This window comes from Crocodylus siamensis, chromosome 1, assembly GCF_052110815.1.
Source record: "Crocodylus siamensis isolate JL-2025a chromosome 1, ASM5211081v1, whole genome shotgun sequence".
Lineage (NCBI taxonomy): Eukaryota > Metazoa > Chordata > Crocodylia > Crocodylidae > Crocodylus > Crocodylus siamensis.
Window position 1 is genome coordinate 311,144,271 of NC_143395.1, and position 13,066 is coordinate 311,157,336.

Genomic DNA, 13,066 nt, shown 5'->3' on the forward strand with positions numbered 1-13,066 from the left:
AAATTGGCACTAGATCTCCATGTCACCTCCAATCGCAATGAGGTCTGGGGTATCCTACTTCATCCTGTTGGCCCAGGCCACTGTCTCTGGCATTGGGGAGGCTGGCAAGGCAGCTGCTGCCAGAGGCCTCGAGGGGTCAGACTAGAGCAGTGTGTGCCAGTGTTGTATGCCACATGCCTGCTGGACTGAGGCCCAGGAGGCAACTCTGAACCTGAGTTTTGAAGGGCAGACCTGGGGTCTGGGGCTGCAGAGCCTAGCACATATCCACACTGGTGAGGCACAGAACCCATGGGCCAGGTGGGTGGTGGCATGGGCCACAGAGTGGAAAACCTGGGTCTGTGAGGCTGCTGAAGCAGGCACATGCCCACACAGGGGTGTCACAGTGCTCAGGGGGCAGATAGAAGCTAGCACAGGCCCTGGGGGTCAGGCCAGGGGTCTGTAGATCAGCTTGGGGCAGTTAACAAGCTCTCCTTGCCACATGGATGGGGAAGCTGACAGCCACATAGCTCTGCCTCAAGCAGAAGGCTGGCCTCTGCTCTGCTGGTGTGGCTGACTGGATGCGCTCTGCACCCAACATCAGTGTCTACATGTGCACTACTGTGAATTAGATAATGCACCATTTATCTGGCACAATTATGTGCTGGTACGAGCAAACAACTCATTAGACTAATTTAATCCTCAGTAAATGTTATGCATGTGTAGATGTTGAAGTTTTACTGTGCATTAGATTAGTCTATTGTGCAGTAAAGTATCTTATGTAGATGTGCCCAATCATTGGATTAACAGAATCAGGCCAAGGAGCCCAGAGCTGCCCCAGGGCTGGTGACAACCATCAGATAATGGTCAGAAGTGGCCCCCAAGGCCAGGGCTGGGGCCACACAATGCAGGCCTCTTCTCCCCCACCTCCTGGCTGACCCAACCGAGAGCCACACAGCTCTCAGCCCTGGTTCCTGCCTGCCTCCATCAGCTGGGCTGGGAAGCAGGGGAGAGGGGAAGGAGCAGAAACCCCTACCACATGGGCCCATCCTCACCACCCTCAGACCTGAACCAGCAAAACTGGGGGGGGAATGGCATACAGCAGGGGCCTCCACTCCCCTACCTCCCCCTCTCCCCACTTCTGGCTCAGCTGACAGGGGCAGGCAGGATCCAGGACTGGGAACTGCAAAGCCATCAGCCTGGCTGGGCAGCAAGAGGGGGAAGTGGAACCCCAAAAAAGGGAACCTGGGATGCTGTCAGACTGTTACCTAACTTGAGTTGGGAGGGGATCTGGTCCAGAAGTTTAATAGATTGGTCTAACCTAAATCAGTGAAGCCTGATACTACATCTATCGAGGTCTATCTCAGACTGGGTTCTGCCATTTTTAAACTGATCTCTGTGCACTGAACTTTTGTTCAATTACAGATGTAGACCCATTTCTGAGCACTTATACCAATATAAGTATAGAGAAAAGATAGAAGTGATAACATTCACTCAGTTTGGCCACAGAAAGCAGTTTATAGCCATGACTAAACAAACACAAGCACATAGCTGCAGACAACTTGAAAAATGGCTGATCAGGTGACATTCTGGGTTTTTTTCAGCACCTCTGGAGGGTGGGGTGGGTGAATTACAGCCCAATTCACCCACCCCACTCTCCAGTGCTGGCTGAGGAACCCCTACAATGAGATCCCTGTGCTTCTTTTCCCCACTCCCATTCTGAAAACTTTGCAGCCTCAAAGGAAACAGGGGCCATTGTTAGGGGAAACCAGGTGTAGGCTGGCAGCCAGTGAACTTCTGCTTGTTCCAGAAGATTACTGTAATGCAGAACTCTTCCTGCAAAGCATTTTCAGTTACAGTGGAGAGCGTGACTTCTGTCTGTACCTAGCCTGTATTACACACCTCTTTCCTTGAAGTTTCCTAGTGATTAACCTAAGTAGCTCCCTGATCAAATCTCCTGTATTTATGAGTCTTATTCTTACATGCCAAACTGTCCTCTTATATTTCGGGTGGAACCTAGGTAATGTTAATTCTACTAGGCAGCTAGGCACACAAAAGTCAGGTGCTGCATTGCTGAACACCTCAGTGTCCAACCCACTTTTGTGGATCTAGTTCTGTAAAAATAAATAAAACAAAGATAAAGTCTTATAAGGCCAGGAAAAAAGTTGAACAGAAATTACATTCTGAAAGAGATTTCAAATGCCTCTCTTCCTCTCTTCTGACCATGGGCGACTGGTGCATCCCAAGTCGGGGAGGAGGAGGGGTGTCACCAGATCACTGGCCCCCAGTGGCCAATTGGCAACCGGCAGGGGGTGGTCTCCCAGTGGCTGATTGCCAAGCCAGCAGTGAAACTTCTGCCAGCACTTCTGGTTTTGCTGCCAGGGTTTCTCTTGGATGGCGGGGCACACCTGCGCTTCTCTTGCCACAGGGGTGGCACACTGGTGCTTCTTCTGGTGCCCCAATTCTGGCAGCCAATCTCAGCGGGTGCACATGCACCTGCATGCAGCCCCTAAGCATCACCTATGCTTCTGATTGGTCAAACCAGTCACCTAAGCATGTAATAGTGTTGAAAACTCCTTTCTAGTTAGGTGGCATTACAATCATAAACAAAAATATAGATGCCAAACAATTGTGAAATCTGCTGTCCTTAGGGCTTTCTTTCCCCCATAGGAATCTTCACCTGTTTTTCGTTCTCTCACACACTTTCTCACTGTGGTTCCTGATTTATCCACCAGCTGCTCTAGATCATCAGGAATGGCTCAGCCTCCCCAGCCCAAAATGCTGTTTCTGCTGTGGGAAATCTCATGGCACCCTGAATACATGTGTATTAAACAATTAGGTTGTCCTTTGTTCCCATATATTTATTTCAATATAAAATCATAATAACAAACTAAATGAAGACAGGATGGAGTTAGAAGCAAAACTCGCTTTGGTACTCTTAAGAAGCCAAGGTTTTAAGAAGGCAAGGTTTTTATCTTCTGTTAATTACTATCCTGTTAATTTACACAGCCCTTCCCCCTTCATCTGATCAGCTGGATGATTTAATTTAGGAGTGAAAAAAATCTATTTGGGTGCTGCTTTGTTCTCCAGATTGTATTTTTCAATGCAAAATTAAACTAACCCACTGAAGAGGCTATTGGATGAGTGCCGGCAGTCAAGCAAATGCAGAAGCAGTTGAAAGGCTGGGGGTATTTTATCCTTCCATTTGAAGCACTAAAGTACTTGTCAAGACAAGATGAAGCTGCTGAGATGGGAGAAACAAGTGAAGGAGGCATCACATGCAAGAAATTAGGTGTTAGAGAATTCAGATAAAAATTACCTCACAAGATAAGGTATAAGAATAGGGGAAATGTTGTTGTTATATGCAAGTCCCTAGACACTACCCTTCATAGGATATGAATATTTTTATACTATTAATATTTTGATTCTTTATCAATTTTTCCCCCAATGCTTTTGGGACTATGAAATAACAACAGAGAACGCAAGCAAGATAGGAGAGACTGCAACCTAATTTTGAAATTTTGCTCTAATTTAAAAACAAAACCTTATTTCCTGCAATCCTTATAGAATACTCCCAGCTCATCCAAAGGGCAAGATTCCATGTATGTCTCCCTCTCACGCAGAAGAGGTATGAGGCAAATACTACCATATTAGCCTTTGTAGCCTTAGGCAAAATTAAGAGCCAGTCCTCATCCCAGCTATATGAATGGGCAAAAACCCTGGCAGAAGAAATTCTCTCTTCAGAAGGCATATGATTGTTTGGAAAAGGTTAAATAGCTTTTAGATAGCCTCACATACAGGAGGAAAGGATATTCTGTCACACTGGCTAGGGACAGAAATTACATACAAGCCAATATAAGTGATTAGAATCTGATTAAAATCTGTAACACAACAGAAGTTGAGGACACATAAACCACTTTCAAAATGGTTGAAACTGGTTTAAGATAAACCTGGAATTAGTGTCAGACTTAATTGATTTAGGTTAAATTGGTTTATTGAACTTCTGTCCCAGATCCCCTCCAGATTCTAGTTAACTCACAGTCCCCCAGCATGCCAGGATGCTTTGCACCTCCCCCATAACTTCCCCCCACCCCTCACAGAGTGGACAGGCTAGCATTGGTCCAAGCTGTCTGCTCCAGGTGAGCAGGATGACATGCTCTAGCACCCCCGTCTTCTATCCTGAGCCACTTCAGGCATGTGGCTGCATTTTGGGAATCAAAAGTGAATGTCTGTTCACTTGCTTATTGGTTAGATCTATGCAGTTTAGACTAACGTGCAGATTCCAATGATTCAGCCTCAGGTTTTTTGACCATCTACACTTAGCCACTGTTTTCATGATCTCTTCTTTGTGCCATGTACATTTGAACTCTTTCTTTTACAGGTGCATGCACTCCCTTTCATGCATTGTATAACACCACACCCAGTGAAGTCAGCAGGTGGGGCTGAATTTACTCTGCATTTCATAAGGCCAGTTCTTATGCACATATATGGCTTTAAGCATACAACTAATTTGATTCATTAAACAGACATCATATTACTCATTGGCTTAACATTACCCGTGCATTTAAGTGCTTTGTTGAATCAGAACCAAATATTCCTTAAACTTTCTTGGAAAGCTGTATATAGAAGCATACATAGAAGCAAAAGAATTAAATGAATGCCAAGTGTAGGTTCATGGAATTCAAGGACCTGCCTGAATAAGTTGGTATTTGCCTTGCCACTGTCAAAAGACCTCTTTAAATAGTTCTTCTTACCCTTCTGTTCCGTTTTGGAAGAGGTCACTGCCCAGCAAGGAAGTTTTCTTATCCCCAAACATGTAGGTACTTGCTCTTTTGTAAAATATAATGGGTATTTGATACTTGTCACTTTGTTTGCCTGTAGCTAAATATTTTATTTCTCTGCAGCTTTTCCTAGAATCATAGAAAATTAGGGTTGGAAGGGACTTCAGAAGATCATCTAGTCCAACCTCCTGCTCAAAGCAGGACCATCCCCATCTAGTTCATCCCAACCAAGGCTTTGTCTTGCTGGGTCTTAAAAACCTTCAAGGGGTGACCTGGAGGTAAACCTCATTTCTCTGAGTAACCTGTTACAGTGTTCTACTAGCCTTCTAGTGAGAAAATTCTTCCTAATATATAACCTAAACTTCCCTTGCTGCAACTTGAGACCATTGCGCCTTGTTTTAGCATCTGCTGCCACTGAGAACAGTCTAACTCCATCCTCTTTGGACTTCCCCCCACACCCCTTCAGGTAGTTGAAGGCTGCTATTAAATCCATTCTCAGCAGGGATCCTGGTTTTCTCTTATTTAAAAAATCCCCAATTTTCAGTTAAAAAGTAACCCCAAATTCACATTTTCCATGATTAAAATGAAACCTGGCTCTCTCTCTATATATATATGTGTGTGTATGTGTGTGTATTAGTGGTGTTTCATTTCAATCATGAAAAAATGTGGATTTGGGGTTACTTTTTTAGATCAAAAATTGGGGATTTTTTTAAATCAACGAAAACCAGGATCCTTACTTCTCAATATTCTCTTCTCTATACTAAATAAGCCGAGTTCCTTCAGCCTCTCCTCGTAAGTCACGTGCCCTTGCCCCTGAACAATTTCTGTTGGCTTCCACTGGACTGTCTCTGATTTGTCTACACCTGTTCTGTAGTTGGGAACGCAAAAACTAAACACAGTACTGCAGATGTGGCATCACCAGTGCTGAATAGAGCAGAATAACCACTTCTCTTGACCTGCTGGCAACGCAATGCAGCCCAGTGTGCTGTTAGCTTTCTTGGCAACAAGGGCACACTGTTGGCTTATATTCAGCTTATGGTCCACTGTAACCCGCAGGTCCTTTTCTGCAGAGCTGCAGCCCAGTCAGCCAGCCCCCAGCCTGTACTGATTCATGGGATTCTTCCGTCCCCAGTGTAGGCCTTTTCACTTGTCCTTGTTGAAACTCATGAGAATTCTTTTGGATTTGGAAAGAGAATGGGCAATGTACCAGAAGGAGGATGATAGAAATTTGAGGATTTCCTGTTTATTTAAGAACAGAGATGGATGCTTAGCAACATACATCACTTATTAGCTCCTTGAGAAGTGTGCAATATCTAATTGATTGTCATTTATAGAGATCCAGATACATACCATAAAGTCCTCAGTTAGCTCACTCATTCTATGAAAATTAAACACCTATTTACAAGTGCAGTGTGCCCAGCTCTTAATTTTTTTCATAACACCAGGTTAGGTTTCAAGTGAAGAACTCACTATTTATCACAAAAAGTAATAGGCTTATAAATTCATTAATTCTAGATAGGACTTTTTTTCTTCTTCTAGCAAGCTAATAAACAAAATTTTCAGTTACTTTCCTGTCTTTCTTTAAGAAGATAGGAGGAAGCTGGTTCCATTACATTTCTTCGCAGTCTAATCCCTTGCTGTTACGAGAAGTGGAAAATGCAATTAAATGCACTTCTGAAACCTTTCCCCAGAGTGCTATTTACAATATTGCCTGCATTAAGCAGCCCATGTAAAGGTGATGCATCCACTTTTCTACACATCTGGTAGCTTCAAGAAACTTCAGAAAACTATTTTCAGAGTCAAAGGCAGCTGCATTTTTTAAAAGGCCGCTATTTACTATATTTTTACAAACATGAGTTAGGATATTATCTGAGTGGTAATTTACACGGTTCATTGGTTTTGCAATGGGGCCCTTGAACACAGCAGCGTGAGGCATCCCTTTCCTATTGTCCTCCTTCCTCCCTTCTAATAGGGCTGTCATCCTTCTGAGGAAGTAGGATGTGGTTATGAGTACTCCCTGTGGCAGAAAGCCATCTCTGTTTCTCCCCAAAATCTCTGCTTTGTGATAAGTTGGTTGGGATGGGCCCTGCAGAGGGTACACACTTTACCCTATCTCTTTAGGTAACCTGAGCTGCATATGCTCCTGAGGGAGGGGGGAAACCTGCTCCCTCTGCCTACATGACTGGTATCACATACCTGATTGAGGGGCTTGGGCACCCTGGTGGGGTAGAGACTGCTAGTCTCCCCAGCAACCAGTGATGCATTTCAAATTGCTTGGCTGACAGCCAACAGGTGCTGGCCTCCATTGAACCAGGTAAATGAGGTCATAAGGGCTATATAAGTGAAGGACTGCCCAGGAGGAAGGGCCAGCAGTCATGAGGAAAACTCAGAGAGAGAGAGAGGAGCTGGACCATCTGAAACTTGCTTTCTCTCTCAAAACTCATGATCAAGGAACTGCTTGCCTCCAGAGGGAATCTCCACCTGCCTCTAGATGATACTTGTAAGCTACCTGAGATCTAGCCACGCTGTTTGCTCTATGGGATTTCTCTGATACTACTCAACTCTGTACCCTATTCCAACCCCACTCTTTGTAACCAGTAAAGTTCTCCTTTGTACCTAGCATGGGAGACATATTGGGAGTGGGTCTAGATTATGCCTTGGAGTCCCCTTGGTTTGGCTGACTAAGGGAGACCACTACTTGTGCTTCTGACTGGGGGAAGCACCCCAAGTTCTTAAAGTGAGTCAAGTACCCTCGAGGGCTACTAGGCCTGTTTCCCAGGTGGTGCAGAGCCAGAATCATGCCCATCCCTGGGTGGTGGCAGCTGTACCCTCAGGCTAGCAGGTATACTCCAGAAAGAGGGGTCAGCCAGATGTGAGGCACCCCCAGGGAGGCACTTGGAGCCTGAAAGGTGGTCGGGTGCAGCGAGGTAGGTGGTTCAATGCAGGAGCACCCCCTACTGGCCTGCCACACACACCCTATTGTCAATGTATACATTTATTCAGATAACTAAGATAATACTAATGTCATATATGCCAAGCATATTTTTTCTTATACACACTATCTGGATGTGTAATATTACAGCTTACAACCCCAATTCATATAAATAGTTGCCCTTATTATGCTATGCATATTAGTAAGGGGTACCGGACAAAGAATAGTCTCTGAAACCAAGATCTCCAAATGTTGGGGTGATCAAACTGACACACAGAGATTTGATTTTCAGAAAGTAGATGCTCACTATTTTGTGAAAAATCCACCTTCTTTGAAGTATCTTGTTTTACACTCCCCCAGACACTGAGGAATCTAAAATCACAACTCACTTTTGAAAATTTTCGGTTACTAATGGAATAAAAATGTCCTGAATATGGAGTTAGGTATATCATGGAGCTTAATATCAGTTGCTCTTGTAACTTTCATAACACATGATGGGATTCAGCAAGATCGATAATAAAAGTTATAAGGAGCCAATAAAGGAAAAAAATGTAATAAGACATGTTAGGGGCTCGAAGGAACCTCTTGAGGTCATCAAGACCAGCCCCCCTGCACTTGGGAAAGAGAGACTGCTGGGGTCAGATGACCCCAGCAAGGTGAGTGTCCAGGTATTTTTTGAAGATATCCAGCGTAAGTGATTGTACCACTTATGGGAAGAGTCTATTCTAGACCCTGGACACTCAAGTTGTAAAGAATTTTTTCCTCATGTCTAATCTAAAATAGCCTTCTAGCAATTTATGACCATTAGTCCTAGTCTTCCTCTGGGGAGCTCTGGTGAATAGACAGTCTCACGGTCCCCTGATATGTGTCCTTTATATATATTCAAAAGCACTGACATTAGATATTATACATGTAAGCATCTTAGGGAGAACATCTGTTACATTATTTTTTGTATCATGAAGGGAAGGCTTTGTCAGGCAAAACAACTTACCATAGTTCACACTGTAAGTTTAGAATGAATGCATTTTTTTCAATCATAAAAGAAGGATGATGTCTTAAACATTAATTATGTGTTTATCCTGAAATGCTAACTCTTCCATTTTGGCTTGATTTTTTTCTAGGACTCTTTGATTCTTTTTGTGCGGTTGAGTGGTTGATGTCATGTTTCCTAACTTGATACTGTATCTAGAGAAAGTTTGGGAATTCAGAGTTAAATATGCTATAAACTCCATGTGCCACTAGTCCTAGGGTAAACATGACCTGAATGTTTGATGTCGTCTTTTCATAGTAGCTGATTACTTCTCAGAAGAGTTTAATTATAAGGCATAACCACAGGATGTAGATCAGTGCTCCTGGCACATTACATTCCTTCTAATACAAGCCTGAACTGATTAATATATTTTAAAATTTTAAATAAGGTCAAGCTGTACTCATCCAGCATCTTATAAGGATTCCATGGAGACTGTTAGTAGTCACTCATTTTTCTTATAGTATTGAAATACTTTTGCCCAGTCTCTCACTCATGTTATCGCTTCCTGTTTAGTCATGAAGCTTGTTGAGGCTAATCATTAGGTTGCCAAGCAACTTGTATAGTCCACCTGATAGACCATTTTATTGATTCAGGGTTACAGAGGATATTTAATCCCTTGCTGTTACAAGAAGTGGAAAAAGCTATTAAATGCACTTCTGAAACCTTCTCTATCCTCTAGGAGGGAGGCGGGGGATTTTTAAAACATGGTCAGATAGAGTAAAGTTCCTGATCTAGTAGTAGGTAGATATTAGATAATGGAAAATCAAACCATATAAAGTTTGACCTGAAGGCATAGGTGAGTACAAAATCTCTGGCTGGGAATAATTGGGTCTAGTGTAATCATTCCCCTCCCTACACAGTCTACCATGTCCTCTGAGACATGGTATAACAGGAGGTTAGGAAGAGCAATAAAGACGAAAGCACCTTTTGTGAAGCCTCTGGGTTTTTTTCTTTACAATATCACAGTCTCAAAATGTTCCATATTATAACTGTGGAAGACTATTTTGGTGGGGTCTTGTGAAACCAAAGTAAAAGTAGATTAGAAAACAGTGTCACAGCATATTGAAATTTAGATTCTTTTTGCCTGCTCTTCTGTTTCAGTTATTGTTGGCCATTGTTTCCCTTTATAAATAGGGAGAAAAAAGAGATTAAAAAAGATGAAAGAAAGCTGCATTATTTTAGGTTACTGTAAGTCTAAGATGGTAGGAAGAAAGAATGTTTAGGGGATAGAAAATGAATGTACAGAGGGGTCAACACCTTCCTGGCCTTTGATGAAAGCTTTGCAATATACTGTAGTTCAATTCCCTTCTAATTGCTATAGGGTGTCTTTATCATTAAACCCAAAGCCAAGCAAGTAAACAACCCACCAGTGCGAAGGCTGCAATTCAACGCCACTAGGAATTCAGTCCTATGTCTCTGCAATTATCTCCACCACTAAAAATTCTGAAGAGAATGTCTTATGAATCAGAGTTGCTAGGATGAGAAGGAAGTGGGCCTTGCAGTTTATACCTTATCTGACTGGGATCAGTTTATTTCCTTTGTTGGTAATTTTTGCTTCCATACTGCAGAAGTGTGGCTTTGGTTCTGTTTTGGTTTAAATTTTTACAACATTTATATTTTATATTTTTGTGTTCTGCTTTGTGTGTATGTGTTGTTTGTTTGTTTGTTTATGGGTTTCTTTTGGTCACTGGGTAGAACAATGATGTTGGTCTGTAGATCATGGGTTGCTGGAAATATCTAAAAATTCTTGTCAACAGGAACTTTTTTTTAACGATGATTGATTTAATCTGTCTCTGCCAAGAAAAGCAAACGTAAAAATGGTTCACTAAGGTCATCTTCAGTAAATGGTTACAAAGACTGGTATTTTTAGGAGCAGCGGGTTTTGTAGAAAGATACTGTGCCTCAAGGTACTTTCTCCATTTACAAGGTACAGTCTCATTGGCCCTGAAAATATATTGGGACTAGTATGTGCTTAGACACATGCAACATGTGTATAAGTCTTCATAGATTTACAACCCCACAATACCTATAAGATGATTCCTGATTTCAGTGATATGTGTGTCAATCTGGTAGTAATTTCTATACCTATGGCCCATGACATGTTCACTTAAAGGTGTGATGAGGTCTGATTCCTGACGTTCATGGCAGGAAGAGTGATTGAGGGATCAGGAACAGTTCCCAATCATGCCATATTGTCGGTACAGAGGGAACCCAGGATCATGATCTCAGGTTTGATGCTCTACAATCAGCTGATCATCAGCTGGCTCTGGGGACCCACAGGGTCCCTGTAGTCCCTGGAGCTGGCCAACAATCAGCTGACAGCTGGATGATCAGGACTGCCCTGGGGCTTGAGCAGTTCCTGCATGGCATGCCACACACAGTTACAGTGCCATACAAACCAACCACAAAGATATTACACATTTCTCAAGTAATATCCTTGTGGCTAGTTTGTGATTTTATACCACCATAATTGTATAAATGTGTGGCCAGTTGTTATTTGTGGAGCAATTAACACCCTAATCATACCAGAAACTTAACATGTGCCAGTGGCCTATTTACTTACCCTTAATAAGTCAAACTGAAGCAAGCCCTGCTTACATTAGTACTGCCTGCCTATATTCAGAATTTAGCCAGTGAACCCTTTTTTTTTTTTAATTAAAAATGATCTTTCTAAAAAAATCCTTTAACATTTCAGAGACTTTTTCCTCAGCTCAAATGTGCACAAGGCAGTAAAGTAGGAACTTAGAATCTTAGGGCATGTGTAGATGAAACGGGGCCCCAAAATTGAAGTGGTGGGTTTTAAAAAACACCGCTTCAATTTAGGGCTGATTAAACCCCCTTGTCATACACACACCCTGCTGACCTACCTGCCTTTCTGGCGGGGAGGGGAGGGTAAGCTGCCAGTGGGCAGAGTGGTCCCTGAGCTGCAGATGGGGCTGGTGCTTCCCTCTGCGGCAGCTGCAGACCCCCACCGGGTGGCACCCACCCAAAGGCACCCAGCTCATGCAGTCCCAAGGGGCACCACAGCTGCAGAGAGAAGCACCAGGCCCCCATGCAGCTCAGGCAGGCAGGAAGGCTCCGGGGTGGGGTGGGGGGGAGATCATGCTTGCTGCTTTTCATGGGCAGAGCTTCTTTCCCAGGCTGCCTGCAGGACTGACTGCAGAGTCGTGGAACTGCATGGAGCCTGGTGATTTGCTCCGCGACTTTAATGGCAGCAAACTAAAACTCCTTGAAGGAGTTTTAGTTTGCTGCACCCCCAGTCATTTAAGGGGCATTATGCTGCCACATTTCCTACAGTGGCTGGAATTAATGCACAATACTGTACACTGTCAAAGCGTGCACCAACACCATTAAAGCAGTGCAAAAGCATTAAACCCGCTTTAAAGTGCTGTGCACACACACCTCTCGTTGCATCTACACACGGCTATAGCTTTAAACTAGCTAGCTCAGGTACCAGTAATAGTCCAGATGCAGCAGCACAGAACTCATCCGGAGCTGTAAAACCTGCCAAAGAAGCTTTGTAAATACTTAGGCAGTTAGTGCACTTGGGCACTAAGTACAGCACAGCTGTGGCTAGACCAGCTAATTTAAAGCTATTTACGCTACACTGGAGTCACAGTCAAGCAGGCATACTGGGTTTTATAACAATATTTCCACTGTAAACCCTTCCATTTCTTGTTTTCTCTATTCAGGTTTTCTTTCCATCTCTCTCCCTCTTTCCCCCTTCCTTCGCTTTAAACTCTTCATCTTCCATTTTTTCATCTTCTTTCCTTTCTTCCCAGAAAACACTTTCTTTTTTACTCTCCTGTGCTTCATCTTATCTTCCTCATCTGAGTGTGTTCATACGCTGCTGTCCATCCTCCACAGAGGCTCCTAAACTGACAGTATTATTGCCAGGTGATAGAAAATTGAGGAGTGATGTGAAAAATACAGAATCTATTATTTTATACTGCCCGTGATTTTTCCAGTGACCTTGACTACAGCTCTGACTAGCAAAAATACAGCAATTACCCACACAGATGTCTTTATAGAACCAGGTTTTCTGGGTCTCTATAATATATTATTTTCTCAGCTGGCCTATCATATAGCTTCCTAAAGTAAGATAATATCTATCTGGTGTGCAGGCTAATACTCTTGGGCAACATGGGTATATTACTTAAGATGAACTAGTTAATTTGCACTGTCATACTGCATTAGCTCCAGAGGGGCGTCAAAAGTTCAGAAGCAACTTCCTATTTCAACTGTTTTCTTGGTAACTAGTTGCCAGCAACCATTTGAACTTTCTGTTATTAACAATTCATGGGTCAGAATCTAGTCTAGTTACTAAAGTAAAAGAAATCTGAAACC